The sequence below is a fragment of the Macaca fascicularis genome, chromosome 3, assembly GCF_037993035.2.
Source record: "Macaca fascicularis isolate 582-1 chromosome 3, T2T-MFA8v1.1".
Taxonomy (NCBI): Eukaryota; Metazoa; Chordata; class Mammalia; order Primates; family Cercopithecidae; genus Macaca; species Macaca fascicularis.
The window spans coordinates 20803097-20824300 of NC_088377.1; the positions used below are offsets into that span (position 1 = coordinate 20803097).

A 21204-nucleotide genomic window follows, 5' to 3' on the forward strand; every position below is an offset into this window, starting at 1 on the left:
TTCCAGCATGGTGTCATGAAATTCACTTCCCAGAACCAAATCAGATCCGTCAGTTCTTTTCACAGGAGCATTCCACTTCTCTGTTGGTAAAGAGTGTCATGCAGTGGCCAGCACCGTGCAATGAGAAACAGTCTCACATCAGGACAGCACCATAATTTTCCCCAGATGACTCTACTTGATGTGAAGAAAGGACGTTCACACCTGCCAATTTGGGCAAATTTCATCCTTTCATGCCTCACTCCAATTAGTTTTACATTCTCTCGAGGAAAGCAAGAGTGTGAAAAGCTGTCTTCTGGCAGTGACCTGATTGTCCTCCACTAGCCCAGAGGAAGGCACCATTCATCTTCACTAGTGAGATGGAGAGAAGTTTGAGACATGATGGGAGATTATTCCTGTAGGGAGCAAAGCATCCTTGGATGTGTCAATTCATTGATAGCTCAGCAAACACGTCTACCCATCTCCACGTGGGTCAAGCTCCTCATTCCTCTTCATGCCTCTTCCTGAGACATTCAATGACCCAAGCAAAGGGTGAAAACATCATCATTGAAGACTGTATAACTCTAGGCTGAGCAGTTTAGCTGCCACAAAGAAACCCATCATTGTACAGAGATCAGTCAACTTCAGCTACAAACAGCCACATTGAGCACAGCTCATAATTCTGATTGAAACATGTACCATTTTATCATTTTCCGTTAAGTGGCTAATACTTCACACCAATTACCTTTGCCTTAAAAGTTCAATCTTTTAAAACCCTGTACTGCTTACAGGTATAAGCTATTGAATATAAAATCTTGTTTGTACCTATCTCACAGATCTTAAAGGAACTCAAGAGAGCCATCCGTATGATTAAATAATAATCAAGGAACTGCTGGCAAAATCATTTTCTCCATGAAAGGTTCCTCATGAACTTTCTCAGCCCAACCAGATGCTCCCTGTGTTTCTCACCAAGGACTGCTACTGCCTCTGCTACATTTTCTCTGACAGTCATGTGAACTTTTAATTTTTTCTAGTTGTTGCTTCTTAAAGAGTCATATTCTTGAAAATTTCAAAAGAAATATTATTGCCATCAAGTGAGCACTCAGCATTAATGTAAGTGATGTGCCTTGAGAGGAGAAGAACCCGGGATCTAAATGCAGTGAGCTTTTCCTAGGGGTATGTGAGTAGCAAGGGAGAGGATGGACAGGAGTGTGGTGGGTGGGCATGGGCGGGGATAAAAACAAAAATGAGCATAAATATAATCTGGAATGAAGGGCCAATTTTCCCCCAGTTTGACAGTAAAAAGACTAAAAATGAAACCTAAAATGTCCAAGACATGCACAAGTGTACTGACTCCAACACTTGGATATAACAATGTCAAATTGCTGTCAAAGGCTATCAAATTGCTATCTCAAGGCTTACTTGCAATTACTTGTCTAGGACATAGAAAGCAATTTGCAGGCCAAGTACTTCATCTCTCCAGTGAAACCTGCAGTCATTTCATGGTGGCCTGCTGGTATGATAGGTCTGGTTGAATTTTAGCATCTGGATTTGCAGGCTTCACCTGCTGTGACCCCCCCCAGTGAGCACTCTCTTTGCTCGGGCTACTGCATTTCAGCCATGCAGCTGCTCTCGTCCTCGGAAAATCCTGGAACTCTGATTCACAGATGAAAAAAGCCTTTCCCAATCTTTGTCTGAAGATCCCGCCCAAATTTTGTCAAGCTTTCTTTTACTCATCTAGAGATTTCTAGGGCCATAGAGCCCAGGGACCTGCTCTCCCCTCCTGGCTAGGACAGCTTCATGAAAACGTGCGTTCTCTAACCGCAAACTGGTCTAACTTCTTGGGATGCTCAATTTCCTTATCTATGCTTTTGGACATGCTGAAACACCCATTTTATGTGGAATAAAATGATGAATGATGAACTCTATGGTCTAAATTCCTTGCTCTCCCCTTACGCTTTTAATGTATTCCGGAGTTGTTCCAGGGCCCACTTCCATCCCTCCCACTCATGGTAGGTTTTCAGTCTGGAAAATACAAGTTAATCTCAGTACTTTTGCAGAGCTTAGGTGGTTTACATACCCCACACATATCAATGCTGTCCTTGACCGGTCCAAATCTCTAATTTTACTTCTAACTGCAGGATGCTAACTCTTGCCACCCGCAATCTTAGTACAAATACTTGACATCAATCTTTTTTTATTTTACTTTTTTTAGCACAAAATTTTTGTTTTTTTCTCCCCTCCCCACAGATCCCATCTCAAATCATTCTGTTAACCACCATTCCAACAGGTCGAGGAGAGCTTAAACACCTTCTTCCTCTGCCTTGTTTCTCTTTTATGTTTTAATTTTTGCATCAGTATTAATATTTTTGCATACTTTGCATCTTTATTCAAAAATGTAAACTTTCTTTGTCCATATATGGACATGGCCATACATGAAGGAGATGGGTGGGTCAAAAAGGGATATCAAATGAAATGATAGGGGTCACAATGGGGAAACTGATGTGGTGCATAACATTGCCAAAATAATGTGCCACTAGAAATGGTGTAAAGGCTGTCTTTTTTTTTTTTTTTTTTAAAGAAAATGTATTATCATGCATTTTTGTGAGGCAGGTTTACAACAGTACAAGTCTTGACTAAGAAGGAAAGAGGAAAAAAGAAAAAACACCAATACCCAGATTTAAAAAAAACGATTACAGTCTTAGGAGTTCATTTAAATCATAGGAACTTTTCACTTATCTCATGTTAGCTGTACCAGTCAGTAATTAAGTAGAACTACAAGTTGTATAGGCTTTATTGTTTATTGCTGGTTTATGGCCTTAATAAAGTGTAATTATGTATTATCTGCAGGGTGTTTTTCACTGTGACTATTGTATGAACACAAATCTTGGTATCCAGAAGCACATGAAGTTTGCAACTTTCCACCCTGCTCATTTTTGTAAAACTGCAGTCATCTTGGACCTTTTAAACACAAATTTTAAACCCAACCAAGCTGTGATAAGTGGAATGGTTACTGTTTATACTGTGGTATGTTTTTGATTACAGCAGATAATGCTTTATTTTTCAGTTGTCTTTGAGAATAAAGGGAAAAAATCTTCAGATGCAATGGTTTTGTGTAGCATCTTGTCTATCATGTTTTGTAAATGCTGGAGAAGCTTTGACCAATTTGACTTAGAGATGAAATGTAACTTTGCTTACAAAAATTGCTATTAAACTCCTGCTTAAGGTGTTCTAATTTTCTGTGAGCACACTAAAAGCAAAAAAATAAATGTGAATAAAATGTACAAATTTGTTATGTTTCTTTATGTTCTAATAATACTGAGACTTCTAAGTCTTAGGTTAATTTTTAGGAAGATCTTGCATGCCATCAAGACTAAATTTTCTTGTGGTTCTTAATCTGAAGTTTTCAAACTCTGAAACTCATAATCTGCAGTGTCAGATTATGTAGAGGAAGATCTTAGAACATTCCATGTCAAGTCTGTTACCATTTATTGGCATTTAGTTTTCATTTAAGAATTGAACATAATTATTTTTATTGTAGTTACATAGCATGTCAGATTAAATCATTTAGAACAAAATGGGTGTGAATTGTGAATCTAAGACTATTTAAATGTCTTATGAGAACATTTCATAAAGCAATTCTCTTGTCATTCAGGTCCAGAAACAAATTTTAAACTGAGTGAGAGTCTATAGAATCCACACTGCAGATGGGTTGTGAAATGTGGCCAAATGTGTTTCAAAAATTGATGGTGTATTACCTGCTGTTGTAACTGCTTAGTGCTTGGCTAATTTCTAAATTATTGCTTCATATGTTATACCTTAAGAAAACAGGTTTATGTAACAAAGTAATGGTGTTGAATGGATGATGTCAGTTCATGGACTTCAGCAGAGTTTTAAGCATTTTTTTTCTTGAAAGCGTGTTAGCATCTTGTTACTCAAAGGATAACATAGACAGTAATACTTTGCTGCCTACTAATAATCTTTACTCGTTTACTAGTTTACCTCCTCTGCTCTTTACCACCTGATAACTGGATATCTTTTTCTTCACTGGACCCTAAACTGAATTGAATTTTAAGATATGTATCAAAAACCATTATTTCATTTAATGCACATCAGTTTTGCTGTTTTGAGCAGTATGCAGTTTAGGGTTCATGATAAATCATTGAACCACCTGTGTAACAATCTGAATGCCAAATCTTAAACTCATTAGAAAAATAACAAATTAGCTTTTGACACGCACTCTTAATTGGAATAATGGATCAAAAATAGTGATTCATGACCTTACCAAACACCCCTGCTACTTACTAATGAAATCAAATAACACTTAGAAGGGTGTGTATTTTTAGTTATGGTTTCTTGTTCTTGGAGGATGTTTGAAAGTTAAAAATTGAATTTGGTAACAAAAGGACTGATTTATGGGTCTTTCTGTCTTAACCAACTTTTTCTTAGTTACCTAGATGGCCAAGTACAGTGCCTGGTATGTAGTAGGACTCAGTAAAAAAGTGGATTTTAAAAAATAACTCCCAAAGTGAATAGTCAAAAATCCTGTGTAGCAAACTGTTATGTATTGCTAAGTTTGTTGTTTTCATAGCTGGAATTTATTAAGATGCATTATTTTGACTTTATTCACTGCCTGAAACACTTTGGGTGGTATTGACAGAGTTGGTGGATTTTCCTCCAAGTGATTAAATGAAATTTGACATATGTTTTCATCCAAAGTTTTGTACGTCATGTTTTCTAACAGAAAAAAAAAAATGTTAATATGGTTTTTCTGTGTTACTAAAAATAGCTTCGAGATTAAGGAAAAATAATAACTCTTGTACAGTTTAGTATTGTCTATTAAATCTGTATTGGCAGTATGTATAATGGCATTTGCTGTGGTTACAAAATACTTCCTCTGGAGTATAACAATAATTTGATCCAATCCCTACTGCTTGTAAAATAAAATTTTACCACTTGATATAAAAAAAAAAAATTGACATCCAAAACCCTACCCACACATACAGGAATGCTCTCATATGTAGTGACAGGAGAACTGTTCTAGTACATGCTTTCAGGAAGAAAAATGGAAGATTTATGGACTTTCAGTGGAATTTTTCCTGACTCTTGGAGTCTGGCTAGGCAGACAGAGGGAAGATTTATTTTCTGACTGTCCCTCATATGTGCAAGCTCAATCATCTGCAACTCAGCTAATCAGAAAGGTCAGTGGTATCTTCTGAGCAAAGCAGAGAAATAGACCTGCGCCAAACTGGAAATGTACATATTACTGATGACTGCCACACTGAAGCAGTGGGAGGACTAAGAGTAATGCTCATGCCTAGTGGAGAGCTTTTGTGAGAAATTTTTTAAGGCAAAAGAGTGAATGCTACTACTGGAGAGGTCACTATCAGCTAGCTCTGTGCAAAATTAATAACACAGCATGGTTGGTCCTACATTTCACTGTTTCCATGGGTAGGAAAGGGATGACTGCATTATGAATAAAGGAAAATTATAAGAATAAGAAAGAAAAGCTGAAGTCTAATATATTCCCAGATCAAAAACAAACTGTATCTAAGCATACACAGCTACAAAATGCCACCTAACTCTTTTCTCCAGTGCAATGAAGGGCACTAAATTTCGTGAGCATTTGATATGTTCCAGGAACTATATTAAACTCATTTTCTTTCTTTCTTTCTTTCTTTCTTTCTTTCTTTCTTTCTTTCTTTCTTTCTTTCTTTCTTTCTTTCTTTCTTTTTCTTTCTTTTTCTTTCTTTCTCTTCTTTCTTTCTTTCTTTTTCTTTTTCTTCTTCTTTCTCTCCTTTCTTTCCTTTTCTTTTTTTTCTTTCTTTCTCTTTTTTCTTTCTTTCTTTTCTCTCTTTCTTTCTTCCTTTCTTTCTCTCTCTCTTTCTCTCTTTCTTTCGTTCTTTTTTGAGACGGAGTCTCACTGTGTCACCCAGACTGCAGTGTAGTGGCACAATCACAGCTCACTGCAACCTCAGACTCCTGGGTTCAAGCAAGTCTCCTGCTGTAGGCTCCCAAAATGTTAGTATTACAGGTGTGAGCCACCATATTGACCTTAAAGTGATTTTGTTTGTTTGTTTGTTTGTTTGTTTGTTTGTTTGAGACAGAGTCTCTCTCTGCTGCCCAGGCTGGAGTGCAGTGGCGTGATCTTGGCTCACTGCAACCTCTGCCTCCTGGGTTCATGCCATTCTCCTGTCTCAGCCTCCCGAGTAGCTGGGACTACGTGGTGCCCGCCACCACACCTGGCTAATTTTTTTGTATTTTTAGTAGAAATGGGGTTTCACCATGTTAGCCAGGATGGCCTCAATCTCCTGACCTCATGATCCGCCCGCCTTGGCCTCCCAAAGTGCTGGGATTACAGGCGTGAGCCACTGCGCCCGGCTGTGATTTTCTATATCATAGAAGTAATATACTATTGTCCTCTTTTTGTAGTTAAGAAAACACAGATTCAGAGAAGCTAAATAATATGCCAAGGTTCACACAATGAGCAAACGGAAAAGGTGAGACCAACATCTACATGAATCTAAAGCCCATTCTCTATATACCAATTGCCACTCCAAAGCAGATGGATAAATGTCTTTAATATCAAATCTTTGCTTCAATTCTACTTATTTGTCAAAAGTAAGTAGTATAAATTAATATTAGATCATTATTAAAGCTATCATGTTTGCTAATAAAACAACATAAATAATATACATATTTGCTAATAATACAACTATCATATCATATTTGCTATCATATTTGCTAATACTATCATATTTGCTAATAATACAACACATAAATAATATACATAGACACAAATCTATTTGCCCTACTATGCTATTCAAAGAGATGTCATCCAAATAACTGCATGGAATTTTATTTTATTAGATTACATTCCAATGCAAGAACTAAAAGTACACTCAGTGCCTCAGCACATTTAGCTATCAGAGAGAACTTTTAAACATGAAATTTCCCTAGAACAAATCAGGAGTTGACAACAACAGAAAGTTATGTCCCCTGTACAGGTCGAAATATTTTTGTGAAGGCTTTTGCTACTAATGTGACTATTGTTTTGTCCATAAGAAGAAGCTCTATCAAAAATATCTCAGCCCATTTGAGCTACAGGCTCAAAGTTCTATCTTCATTCTCACTTGGCTGGTTTGACATATCCCCAAGGATAAGTGTCTACTGTAAAATATGAATAAGAACCTGCTAGCGTATCTGTGAATATGCATATTCTTAGACCCCACTTCATAGAAATTTTGCTCCAGTTAGCCTGAGGTAGGGCCCAGGAATCTGCATTTTAAAATACATACATTTCTGACAGAGATGATCTAATGTTATTCTAATGCTTATTGAGAGTCACTAGACTAGAGAATCCTTCACTTTAGTTGGGAATTATTCATTGAGTGAATCATTCCCTCAATGATTCTTTCTGTCTGAGTCAAAGGAGTCTGAGAGGTTTTCCTGGATTCTCAAATTGCTAGAGCATCCTCTAAACTGAACCGAGTCTGTATATGTTAAATCCCAAGGAAGTACGTGCGTGAGACTGGCTATCACAAGCAAAACCGTTGAAGTTCTACTCAGAGAAGCATTTGCTCCTCTTTACTTGCTCAGAGTCTTTCTCAAAACAAAGCTGTCAACTGGAAAAATTATTTATTATATTCTACTTCCTATATCTTCATATCCAGGTACCTATATCCTAACCATACGTGGGAAACTAAAGCTTCTTGGATACCCAGTATCATCAACTGAGATGTCCAACCCAATGTAGCCTGGCCTTTTTCCTCATGCTCTGAATTTCTCTCTATGTCCTCCATAAAATGTGCTCCATCCGCTTCCCTCTGGTGAGGATCCTAGCATCAGCACAGTGACAGAACTTTAATACAACATGTGAAAAGGAATGAACAAAGTAATGTTTTATTTTGGAGCCAAACTGGAGCTAATGGCAGATTTTTGTTTTGAGTCGCACAGATTGCAAAATAAAGTTAACGAATAAAGTTAAAATGATGGTGTCAGGTAATGTGGAAATGCGAGGACATTCCTCACTCCATTTTCCTGCTAGAGAGAATATATACTTAACAAATCAGTAATCCACTGTCTCTGCTGACAATTCAACAAGGCTGTAAAAAGACTCAGCTGAGTAATAGGACTTAGAATTCAACAAGACAAAACCTGAGCTCTCAATATGTTTTATTCTCTAGAGAAAAATTCAGGGTTATTTTTTTTTTGAGTCAGGGTCTCACTCTGTTGCCCAAGCTGGAGTGCAGTAACATGATTTTGGCTCACTGTAGCCTTGGCCTCCCCAGGCTCAGGTGATCCTCCCACCTCAGCCTCCCGAGTAGTTAGGACTACAGGCATGTGCCATCATGCCCAGCTAATTTTTGTATTTTTTGTAGAGATGTGGTTTCAGCAACTGGTCTCAAACTCCTGGGCACAAGTGATCCACCTATCTTGGCCTCCCAAAGTGCTGGGATTACAGGTATGAGGCACTACACCCAGCCCAGGATAATTTATTAAAATACAAAATATAATGACTATCAAAGACAAGAACTGTATGCAAAAAATGCTTCATAAATGCCACTCTCCATGACAGTGTACAAAAACACAGCTCTGTCTGAGACCAACTACCATGCCACCTAGGACAGACACAACAGATAAGCAAAATTCTCAAGGAAAAACACAGAAGACAACCAGTTCTCCCATGAAGCTCTGGAAAGAAAGTAGAGGCTCCACGTTGTAGACCACCCTTGATAACCTCACAGTAATCAGCATGACTAAGAAATATATTGTGAACTAGTAGCAGTTAGGATAAAGATGAAGGGTGGAATGAGAAGATCCCATAATTTCTTGATATTTTTGCATTATTAGAACCACCTGAACTTTTGACTCTGTACTTGGAGTCAGACAAATCCGGAAGCCTTTGGCTTCTGAATAGTAAATCATTTAGCCCAAACTTCATGATTATAATTAACACTTAAGCCTTAATGGATGTTAATGGGTTACTTTTCTTAGGTAGCATGCTATCTTAACAGGGGCCTTTTATATTCAAGGCCTTACAAATTCCAAGGAATGATTCTTACAGTGTAAAGTGCAGCACTATAACAAGAGATAAGAAGGATATTGAGGAAGGAAGGTAAGTGGTCTCATACCCTTAAAATAAATAATTCTACATTGTCACCTACTGTCTCCAACGTGTATAATAAACCTACACTTGCTTTAATGCAGGGCTTACCACATGGTTCCATTTCAGCAGCAATTGCCTTCATAATCTGCTAAGATGGAGAGTAGGAACATAATTTATTTTGAAAAAGGTCCGTCAGGATATAAAGCATAATCCCAGCCCATATGGGCAGAATTCTTAATATCATTTATACTTCTAGGAAAATTCATTTACCTTGGAAATTTCTCCTTTGGGCTGAGCTGAAGATTTCTGAAGAGATCTTGGTTGGCTTTGGAGAGTAGGAGAAAAAACACCGGGAGTCCTCCATAGAACCTCATTTCCAGCATTAAGTAAGATCCTGGGATGTAAGTGTGAAAGGAAAGTCTGGGCGTGGTGGCTGAAGCCTGTAATCCCACCATTTTGGGAGGCCGAGGCGGATGGATCACCTGAGGTCAGGAGTTCAAGACCAGCCTGGCCAACATGGTGAAGCCCCGTCTCTACTAAAAATACAAAAATCAGCTGGGCATGGTGGCATGCACCTGTAATCCCAGCTACTCAGGAGGCTGAGGCAGAAGAATCATTTGAACCTGGGAGGCAGAGGTTGCAGTGATCTGAGATTGAATGACTGCACTCCAGCCTGGGTGACAGAGCAAGACTCAGTCTCAAAAAAAAAAAAAAAAAAAGAAAGGAAAATATCTTGGACCCCCAAAATCACCAAGCTAAAGGGAAAAGCCAAGCTGGGAACTGCTAAGGGCAAAACTGCCTCCCATGCTGTTCAAAGTCACCCCTCCGCTCACTGAGATAAATGCATATCTGATGGCCTCCTTTGGAGAGGCTAATCAGAAACTCAAAATGCAACCATTTGTCTCTTATCTACCTATGACCTGGAAGCCTGCTCCCTGCTTCGAGTTGTCCTGCCTTTCCAGACTAAACCAATGTTCATTTTACATATGTTGATTGATGTCTCATGTCTCCCTAAAATGTATAAAACCAAACTGTGCTCTGACCAGCTTGGGCACATGTCTTCAGGACCTCCTGAGGCTGTGTCATGGGCGTGCATCCTCAACCTTGGCAAATAAACTTTCTAAATTAACTGAGACCTGCCTCAGATTTTTGGGGTTCATATAAGTATGTCTAGATTGTATATCTTCCATAAGAGAATGCATACCTGGGGCTCAAAACTGACACAATGGTAGTAATAAAATGGTCCTAGCTAAGAACATTGACTGTTCCCTGACAGCCAAACACTGCAATCAATTCCTCACTGTGTCAATACAGTGTACCTCTACATTTCTCTCAGCCTTTACTTCTGCATCTGTACAATTGGTATGATAATAATGCATTTCCACAAGTCTACAGTGAAAATGAAAGGAGGCTACAGACACTTGACAAAAGCTCAAGCATTACACAGTTCTTAAGTAGTGGCAATGCAGAATCAGATCCTTTTCTTTTCTACATATATCTTTCAGCAAATGAATAATTGGCCCTAACCCAAAGATAGAACAGCCTTTTAAGAATCATTCACTAACAACTAAAATTCTAACACTTTTTAAGAAAAGGCTATTAACAATCTGATTGTTTAAGTTCTTGATAAATATAATTGGCAGAATTACTAAACATGTTTTGGAGATTTGGGAGAAACTTCAGTGTAGTTGAGTAGGAGGATAGCTAGACACCCAGTGCCCCTGGCTGTTTATCTGCAGGACAGATATCAAGTGGTTAATTTGCAGCCTCATCTCTCTCTCCTTGTGTTCCAAGCCATATGGACCTTGTGTGCCTGGGTGGCAGACATCTTTCCCTCATGTCACATAAATAATATCTCAGTTCAAAGTCATTATCTCAGGGAAAAGTGAACCATTGACCCCATTTTAGACAGAGCCAGATCCCTTTTTTAACACTCTCTTATAGCATTTTGTATTTTCTTTCTTAGCACTTAGCATAGTTGATGAATAAGATTTATTTCTGTAATTGTTTACTTAACACCTGCCTCTTCTCCAGTGTAAGCTTGTAAAGGGTAGAAAGTACGACTATTAAACTCACTGTTGTATCAATCCAGAGCCTGGTCCAAGGTCTGGCACATGGGAGGAGTTAAAAAAATATTTGGTGCTTCAATGAAGAGAGAGGACTTGATGCCAAATCCTCTGAGACCAAAGCCAGTATTCCTTTTTACTACCAAGGAAATGGTTCTGTATAAGTAAATATCACCTGAGAAGCCCATTAAAATGCAGTCCTAGGTCTTTCTCCAGTGCTCCAGAGTCAGAAACTCCCAGGGATGAAGGAATCTGTATTTTCAGGTTGCAGCTAGTTCTTGGATTAGCTGCAGGAGCCACTGCATTCTACTCAACATGGATGTGCTTTTAAAGAGAGAATCCAGAATCCTCATGTTTTTCTTTCTACCCGCTGCTCAGTGCTGGAAGAGAAACCCCTCCCATCAGTCTCATATTGTATCAAGGAAGTAAAAATATCAAAAGCAACTCCCATGTCTTCACTTAAAATACGCTCTATGTAATCCTTTCCATTAACTATAAATCACATGCATTTTTAAAAAATGAAACTCTAAGTCATATTGCTAAGTGAAAGACAGCAGACTGAAAAAGATACATACTAGATGATTCCAACCATATGACATTTTGGAAAAGGCAAAACCATAGAGACAATAAAAAGATAGTGGCTGCCAGAGATATTAGGGGAGGGACAGAAAGATGAATAGGTACACAGGGTATGTTTAGGGTGGTTAAATTGTTCTGTATGAAACTAGAATGAATATGTAGGGGAGGAAAAACTTCCTCTACCCTCTTAGTTTCTGTGGCTGGAATTTAAGAGTAAAACTGAAAAAAGATAGATTAATCAGAGAAGAAGCAGACAAAGTTTATTTTTAATTTTATGTGTACAGGAGCTTCATAGAAGAGAACTAGAAACTCAAAGAGGTAATGAGACCCTGGGGCTTACATACCATTTGATATGGTTTAGCTCTGTCCCCATCCAAGTCTCATCTTGAATTGTAGCTCCCATAATTCCCACGTGTTGTGGGAGGGACCCAGTAGGAGACAACTGAATCATGGGTTTCCCCCACATTGTTCTCATGGTAGTGAATAAGTCTTATGAGATCTGGTGGTTTTATAAGGGGAAACCCTTTCGCTTGGTTCTCACTCTCTCTTTTTGCCTGCCACCATGTGAGACATGTCTTTCACCTTCTGCCATGATTGTGAGGCCTCCCCAGCCACATGGAACTGTGAGTCCATTAAACTTCTTTTTCTTTAAAATTACCCAGTCTAGCATATGTCTTTATCAGCAGTGTGAAAGGGGACTAATACACCATTTTAGCAAAGGATGATAACTTGTGGAGACATCACTAGACAAAAGAAAGGGGGAGCTCGGGTTCCTAGGGGTGGTAAATTGGGAGAAGGTGACTAGGGAGTACATGGTAGATAAGGGTTGTTTACTGAGATTTGCTACACAAACTCAAGTTCTCTCTGGTTGTAAGAATGGAGAATCGTTCTCCTCTCCCAGGTATGGGAAAAGGGAAATTTATCCCCTGCTTTTAGGCAGAAAAGAGAGGTCAGGGAGCTCTTTCTGAGTCTGCTGTTTCTAAATTGCCTTCAGTTCAAAATAATTCTTATGACAAAGTAGAATATTTTGGGGGTAGAATATTCTGATCCCTTTCAGTGGATACATGTTATTATACCCTTGTCAAAACCATAGAACTGTACAACACAAAGAGTGAGCCCTCATGTAAACTATGGACTATAGTTAACAATAATGTATCAATATTGGTTCATTAATTTTAACAAATGTACCACACCAATGCAAGTTGTTAATAATAGGGGAAATTGTGGAGGGAAATTGAAGAGTAGGGATAGGGTGGGTGTATAGAACTCTATGCAATATCTGTTCAATTATTCTATAAATCTAAAACTGTATTTTTTAAGTCTAAAAAATCAAAACACATACACAAAAATGACTGTGGGAATGGAGCACAACAGTAAGCGTTACAGTTCACATTTACCGAATGCTCACAGTGTGGGCAACACCAAATTAAAAATTTTCAAACCACACTGACACTCTAAGGTAGTGTGTTAGTTCATTTTCATGCTGCTAATAAAGACATATCCAAGAGTGGGCAATTTACAAAAGAAAGAATTTTATTGTACTTACAGATTCACATGGCTAAGGAGACCACACAATCATGGCAGAAGGCATGGAAGAGGAAGTAACATCTTATGTGGATGGCAGCACGCAAAGAGCGAGCTTGTGCAGGGAGACTCCTGTTTTTAAAACCATCAGATCTTATGAGAACCATTCACTATCACGAGAACAGCAAGAGAAAGACCCACCCATGATGCAATCATCTCCCACTGGGTCCCTCCTACAAGTGGGAGTTATGGGAGCTACAAGATGAGATTTGGGTGGGGACCCAGAGCCAAACCATATCGCTACACCCCTTGCCCCTCTCAAATCTCATGTCTTCACATTTCACAACCAATCATGCCCTCCCAACAGTCCCCCAAAGTCTTAACTCATGTCAGCATTAACTTAAAAGTCCACAGTCCAATATCTCATTTGAGACAAGGCAAGTCCCTTCTGCCTATGAGCCTGTAAAATCAAAAGCAAGTTAGCTACTGCCTTAGATACAATGGGGGTATAGGTATTAGGTAAACTCAGCTGTTCCAAATGGGAGAAATTGGCCAAAACACAGGGGCTACAGGCCCCATGTAAGTCTGAAATCTAGAGGGGCAGTCAAATCTTAAAGCTCCAAAGTGATCTCCTTTGATGCTATATCTCACATCCAGGTCATGCTGATGCAAGAGGTGGGTTCCCATGGTCTTGGACAGCTCTGCCCCCGGGTACAGACTCCCTCCTGGCTGCTTTCATGGGCTGGCATTGAGTGCAAGTTGCAGGTGCATGGTGCTAGCTGTGAGAGGATCTATCATTCTGGGGTCTGGAGGACAGTGGCCCACTTCTCACAGCTCCACTAGGTGGTGTCCCAGTAGGAACTCTGTGTTGGGGCTCTGACCCCACATTTCCCTTCTGCACTGCCCTAGCAAAGGTTCTTCATGAGGGCCCCGCCCCTGCAGCAGACATCTGCCTGGGCATCCAGGCGTTTCCATACATCTTCTGAAATCTAGGCAGAGGTTCCCAAACCCCCATTTTTGACTTCTGTGCACTGGCAGGCTCAACACCACATGGAAGCTGCCAATGCTTACAGTTTGCACCCTCTGAAGCCACAACCTGAGCTCTACACTGGCCCCTTTCAGCCATAGCTAGAGTAGCTGGGACATAAGGCACCAAGTCCCTAGGCTGTACACAGCACAGGCATCCTGGGCCTGGCCCACAAAACCACTTTTTCCTCCTAGGCCTGCAGGCCTGTGATAGGAGGGGCTGCTGTGAAGACCTCTGGCATGCCCTGGAGACATTTTCCCCATTGTCTTGGGGATTAAAATTTAACTTAGGCAAATTTCTGCAGCCAGCTTGAATTTCTCCTCAGAAAATGGGATTTTCTTTTCTATTGCATTGTCAGGCTGCAAATTTTCCAAACTTTCATGCTCTGCTTCCCTTATAAAACTAAATGCCTTTAACAGCACCCAAGTTACCTCTTGAATGCTTTGCTGCTTAGAAATTTCTTCTTCCAGATACCTTAAATGATCTCTCTCAAGCTCAAAGTTCCACAAGTCTCTAGGTCAGGGGCAAAATGCCACCAGTCTCTTTGCTAAAACATAACAAGAGTCATCTTTGCTCTAGTTCCCAACAAGTTCCTCATCCCCATCTGAGACCACCTCAGCCTGGATTTCATTGTCCATATCATTATCAATATTTTGGTCAAAGCCATTCAACAACTCTGGAGGGAGTTTCAAACTTTCCCACATTTTCCTGTCTTCTGAGCCCTCCAAACTGTTCCAACCTCTGCCTGTTACCTGGTTTCAAAGTCACCTCCACATTTTCAGGTACCTTTACAGTACCACTCCACTACCTGGTACCAAATTACTGTATTGGTCTGTTCTCATGCTGCTGATAAAGATATACCCAGGCCAGGCATGGTGGCTCAAGCCTGTAATGCCAGCACTTTGGGAGGCCGAGGCAGGTGGATCACAAGGTCAGGAGTTCGAGACCAGCCTGGCCAATATGGTGAAACCCTGTTGCTACTAAAAATACAAAAATTAGCCAGAAATGGTGGCGGATGCCTGTAGTCCCAGCTACTCGGGAGGCTGAGGCAGAAGAATCGCTTGAACCCGGGAGGTGGAGGTTGTAGTGAGTGAGACTCCGTCTCAAAAAAAAAAAAAAAAAAAAAAAAAAGATATACCCAAGACTGGGCAATTTACAAAAGAAAGAGGTTTATTGGACTTACAGTTCCATGTGGCTGGGGAGGACACACAATCATGGCAGAGGGCAAGGAGGAGGAAGTCACATCTTATGTGGATGGGAGCAGGCAAAGAGAGAACTTGTGCAGGAAGACTCTTGTTTTTAAAACCGTCAGATCTCATGAGACCCATTCACTATCACAAGAACAGCACAGGAAAGACCCGCCCCCATGATTCAATCACCTCCTACCGGGCCCCTCCCACAACACATGGGAATTATGGGAGCTACAAGAGGAGAGTTGGGTGGGGACACAGAGCCAAACCATATCAGGTACTGAATATAATCACATGCACCTGAGGGTTGAGGGAACTAAAAGTGAGAGCAGTTAATCCCTGGCCCAAGGGGGCATAGCCAGGAAGTATCATCAGGTTTCAAACCTAAGTTCATGCATTTACCCACTGTGGGAAACTTCTGTTTATTCCTAGTTGCTTTTGCCTACACACAAAATGAGTGGGTTACTACTAAGTTTGATCGGTAGCTACATTAGAAAATAGTAAGGCAGATTAAGAGGAAAAGATTCTCAGTCGATGCTTCCTGATGATCCAGGGACACACACAGTTAAAACTGATGGTGGAAAAACAGGTCAGGTGGGCAATCGCATGACTGTCTTGGCATAAAATTTTGTTTCAAATAAACAAATAATGACAGCATTGATATACAAACTTAAATGACAATACTTCACTTTAAACAAGACTATTAATACCCAAGAAATTGCCAATAAAACAAACAAACACAAAAGGCAGGGGAGGGAGAAAGAGACTAGAAATGGTCACACATTAAAAGAGAGATATATGAGTCATCAGCCTAATCCAGTATGTGAACGTCATATGGATCTTGATGTTATAGAATCTCCAAATTTAGGTCTGTGCACCTGATGCACGGTAAGCCAAACACTCACACATCAGCACTCAGGAACAGAGAAAGCTTGACCAAAGCAAGAAGGCAGAAGAGACAGTCTCTCAAATCTGCCCTGCCTTTGAATATAACTGAGGACTTGTATGAGTAAGGTGGGTATATGGGAGCTGAAATTCCCGCAGTGATCAAAGCTGTTTGCATCCCTCTACCCAAATTTCTGGGCACCATCAAGGAGGTCTGCATAACCTAAGGATCATGGTTCTTTAAAAGAAAAACAAGTTCATCAACCTGACAGGCACCCCTGTGGACTAGGATATGAAGTTAATCAATTATTAGTGACCACCCTTTACTGAAATAATGACATGCAAGCAAGTATGCATAGAGAAAGAAAAGGACAAGGGGAAAGGGAAAGTAGGTAAAACAAACATAGTATGATCTTTGTAATAGAGACTCAGTTACAGTGATTCAAACAAAACAATTCTGGGGTCAGTTATGAACGAATCAGTAAAATTTGATCATAGATTGGATGGTAGACAATACCAACACATTAGTAAATTTTAGGTATAATTATTTTATCAAAATGACACTAAAAATAACTTATCAAAAACATTAAAGGTAAGCCTAGGCTAAACACAGTGACTCACCCCTGTAATCCCAGCACTTTGGGAGGTCGAGGTAGAAAGATTGCTTGAGGTCAGGAGTTCAAGTCTGCAGTGAATAATGCATGATTTGCCACTGTGCTCCAGCCCTGGGCAACAGAGTGAGACCCTGTATCTAAAAAAAAAAAAAAAAAAAAAAAAAGATTAAAGGTAAATCTAAATATGTCCAGTATTTCCTTCGAAATAATTTGAGATGGGAGAGAGAGAGATACAGATCAAATAAAATTGACTGTGAACTGATATCATATAATCATTGGAGCAAGATTAGATGGGTACCCAGGTTCATTATGCTATTCTCACTCCCTTTAAATAGGCTTGACATGTTCCACAATGAAAGGGTTTTTTAGAGTTTATTATAGAGCATTAGTTCTAGCACTTATCTAACCCATTGCATTGTGGTCATTCAATAAATAAGGGATGTGAACATTAACTATAAAAACAATATTTGAAATTAAAACATAAGATTAGGCCTGGCGCAGTGGCTCACACCTATAATCCCACCACTTTGGGAGGCCGAGGCGGGCGGATCACCTGAAGTCAGGAGATCCAGACAAGCCTAACCAATATGGTGAAACCCCATCTCTACTGAAAAAAAAAAAAAAATTAGCCAGGTATGGTGGCATGCACCTGTAATCCCAGCTACTCAGGAGGCTGAGGCAGGAGAATCACATGAATTCAGAGGCAGAGGTTGCAGTGAGCCAAGATCACGCCACTGCATTCCAGCCTGGGTGACAGAGGGAGAGCCTCTCTCATAATAAAATAAAATAAAAAATAAGATTAGCATATACAAGCATTTTCATACTGATTATTTCAACAAATCATGCCTTGTAGTTTCTGTTAACCTTTCCAGGAAAGAGCTGATATCAGTCTCCACTCCTTCCCCAGGCCCTATGTCCTGGGTCTCTCATTGATTTCTTTCAAGTGCCCATGGCCAGAAAAGGGCATCTACAGAAGAAAGAGCCAGTCTAAGGGGTGCTGTTACCTGTTGATATTTTTCCTTCAAGTGAAGGACAGAATGAACTCTCAGGGTTCTGAATACAGTGACAGGTCTCCTTCACCTATGGGCATCACCCACTACCACAAATACCAATCCTTGGGTCTAGGAAATCCAGAGGACCTCAAGAAAGTCTATCATCCCCACTGAGTTTAGATTGGTTCATTTGTTATTCCTGGGAAATATGACTTCGAGGACTTCAAGTGACTCCTAGGGAATGTAGAAAGGAAAATGAGGTTCTGTCTCCTTCCCAAACTGACTAGGAAATATTCTTGGCTAGCCATTGGGAGACACTGGCTTACGGCTGGTTCCAAGCTGGAGGTAAAAATGGAAATTCCATGTCCCTAGCAACAAAAGTATAAACCAAAGTCACAAAGCACTTATATGAAATCCAGTTTCAGGGACTGGTGTGTTCTTTTGTTTCAGAAATTTCTTTTTCTTTCTTTCCTTTGTTTGTTTGTTTGTTTATTAAGATAGTATCTCATTGTGTTACCCAGGCTGGAGTGCAGGGGCATAATCTCGGCTCACTGCAACCTCCGCCTCCGGGTTCAAGCGTTTCCCCTGCCTCAGCCTCCCTAGTAGCTGGGATTACAGGAGCCCACCACCATGCCAGGCTAATTTTTGTAATTTTAGTAGAGGCAGGGTTCCACCATGTTGGTAAAGCTGGTCTCGCACTCTGGACCTCAGATGATCCGCCCGCCTTGGCCTCCCAAAGTGCTGGGATTACAGGCATGAGCCACCAAGACCAGCCCATGTTTCAGAAATAGTGAAGTGCTAGACTTGCCCTGACATAGGATGGTCACAGCAGTCTGGACCCCACACCATGTGTCTCCTTGGATTCAAAAGTTTACTTGTGGTTGGATGCAGAGGCTCACACCTGTAATCTCAGCACTTTGGGAGGCCAAGGCCAGAGGATTGCTTGAGGCCAGTAATTCAAGGTCAGCCTGGGCAACGTAGTGGGATCCCTATTTCTACAAAAAAATTAAAAATTAGCCAGGCATGGTAGTGTGCACCTATGGTCCCAGCTCCTCGGAAGGCTGAGGTGGGAGGATCTCGAGCCCAAGAGGTGGGCTGTGAGCCATAAGCTGTGATTGCACCTGTGCATTCCAGCCTGGGCGACAAAGAGACATTGTCTCAAAAAAAAAAAAAAAAAAAGTGTAGTTGTGTGTTATATATCATACATATGAATACATATGCAGCATTTTATTTCTAGACGTGGCAAACAGTGAATATGCTTACCTGTTATCTTCTTTCCCTCAAGGGAGTCCCTCACTTCTAGGAAGAAAAATTTCACAGACAAGGGAAAAGAGTGTTTCAGCTTTGGCCGATTTATTCAGCCAGCTGTTCAGACATTCTTTTTAAATGATGCTTGTCATTTACCTGCACTGGTTTTGGCTTTTGGTATTCAAAACACTCCAAATGCTTGCATTCATATGCCTTTCTACTAGTTTTTAAATGTGTTTGGGGATTTCACTAAGCCTAGTGATTTAAAATTCTAAAGGTCAGGAAGTATATCACTGTGTACTTAAACAATGACCCTGCATGGTACAAAAATAAAATATTGATTATGCAAATTGACAAATGCATATTATCTATGATGCCATTGCAGAGTATTGAACTGAATTCCAGTCTGAAGAGTTCCAGCCTGTCCATTCACAAACTATTTGATGTTAGGTCAATTATTAATGTCTACTAGCCTTTTTATAAAATAAGGGATGCAGATTAAGTGACTGTTGATGATTATTCAAAATCTCAGATGCAATTACCCTAATAACCCTTCAAATCACGTCTCTGATTTTCTCTGGGATAAGAATTTGATACATGATCATAAGCCTCCAAGAGGCTGCCTCAACCCTGCACTGAAATATGCTATTGATAGAGACAGAAGCCAGCCATGGGTCCCTGGTGAAAGGGCCCCCACCTCCAAGCATAAAACAGCTTGAAGGCTGAAAAACCAAACTGCTGGTCGCAGATGAAACCTGCCCTTTCCCGACTGATTCTGGATAATGCCCACCTGTGCACCGAGAGGACGGGGTGGAGCCTTGGGAAGTCCGCACCTTTTGCAGCAGGGAGGAGCCTGGGCTCTTCAGTTCCTGGGTGGTGACCTGGGATTCAGTCTGTGAGGCAAGAGACCTGCTGGCAGGACTCTCACTTTGCTGAGAGTTCCTCTTTCCCGTTTTCTTTTCACTCAATAAACCCTGCCCTACTCACCCTACAATGCATCCGCATGTCTAAATTTTCCTGGTCGCATGACAAGAACCCAGTTTTTCCCTACAACACTATTCCATATCTTGGGAGCTTTATCTGAAAAATGGCCATTCGCACAGGACATTCACTTCCTGAGGGTAGGTCCATCTGGGATACCAAATTGCAGATCAGTGGTTACTTAATGAACTTAGGATCGGAACATATGACACTGTGTTTCTGAAAACCTGCTTTCTTCAAATCAGGATAGCTAATTAGGCTGCAGCCATTACAGAAAGACATCAGTTTCGATACTCATCATTAATCATGAAAAATCACAGCATTCTTCCTCTTCTGTGTAATACAAGAAAATGCCTTTAACTCTCATTTTAAACTGTAGGGGAGGAAAAATAATTTTCTTTCTAACTTTTAGAGTTCTTAGTTGAGATAGACCCAGTAACAGAAGACGCATTAACAAGAGAAAAGCAAAAGGAAGTTTATTTATTTTTATTTTTTTATTATTATACTTTAAGTTCTAGGGTACATGTGTACAACGTGCAGGTTTGTTACATATGTATACATGTGTCATGTTGGTGTGCTGCACCCATTAATTTGTCATGTATATTAGGTATTTCTCCTTATGCTATCCCTCCCCACTCCCCCCACCCCATGACAGGCCCTGGTGTGTGATGTTCCCTGCCCTGTGTACAAGTGTTCTCATTGTTCAATTCCCACCTATGAGTGAGAACCTGTGGTGTTTGGTTTTCTGTCCTTGCGGTAGTTTGTTGAGAATGATGGTTTCCAGCTTCATCCATGTCCCTACAAAGGACACAAACTCATCCTTTTTTGTGGCTGCATAATATAGCAAACAGAAGTTTAATAACATATATACCTCATGTATACTGGAAGATACCCAAAGAAATGAGCAAATCTCCAAGAGATGACTTAGAATTCAGGCTTAAGTACCAACTTCTGCTGAAACAAAGAAAGAAGGGTGTTGGGAAGGCCAGTAATGGGGAGGTGAGCAGAAAAAG

At 40.3% G+C, this 21204-nt stretch overlaps 1 long non-coding RNA gene across 1 annotated transcript in view; it reads right to left on the reverse strand.

The window, feature by feature from the left end:
- The window catches only part of LOC102115465 (uncharacterized), a 289733-nt gene that overhangs the window by 228423 nt on the left and 40106 nt on the right, over positions 1-21204 (reverse strand). The window contains exon 4 of the long non-coding RNA XR_012432083.1: positions 16978-17107. This is a non-coding gene — a long non-coding RNA (uncharacterized lncRNA). The remainder of the gene's footprint in view (positions 1-16977; positions 17108-21204) is intronic.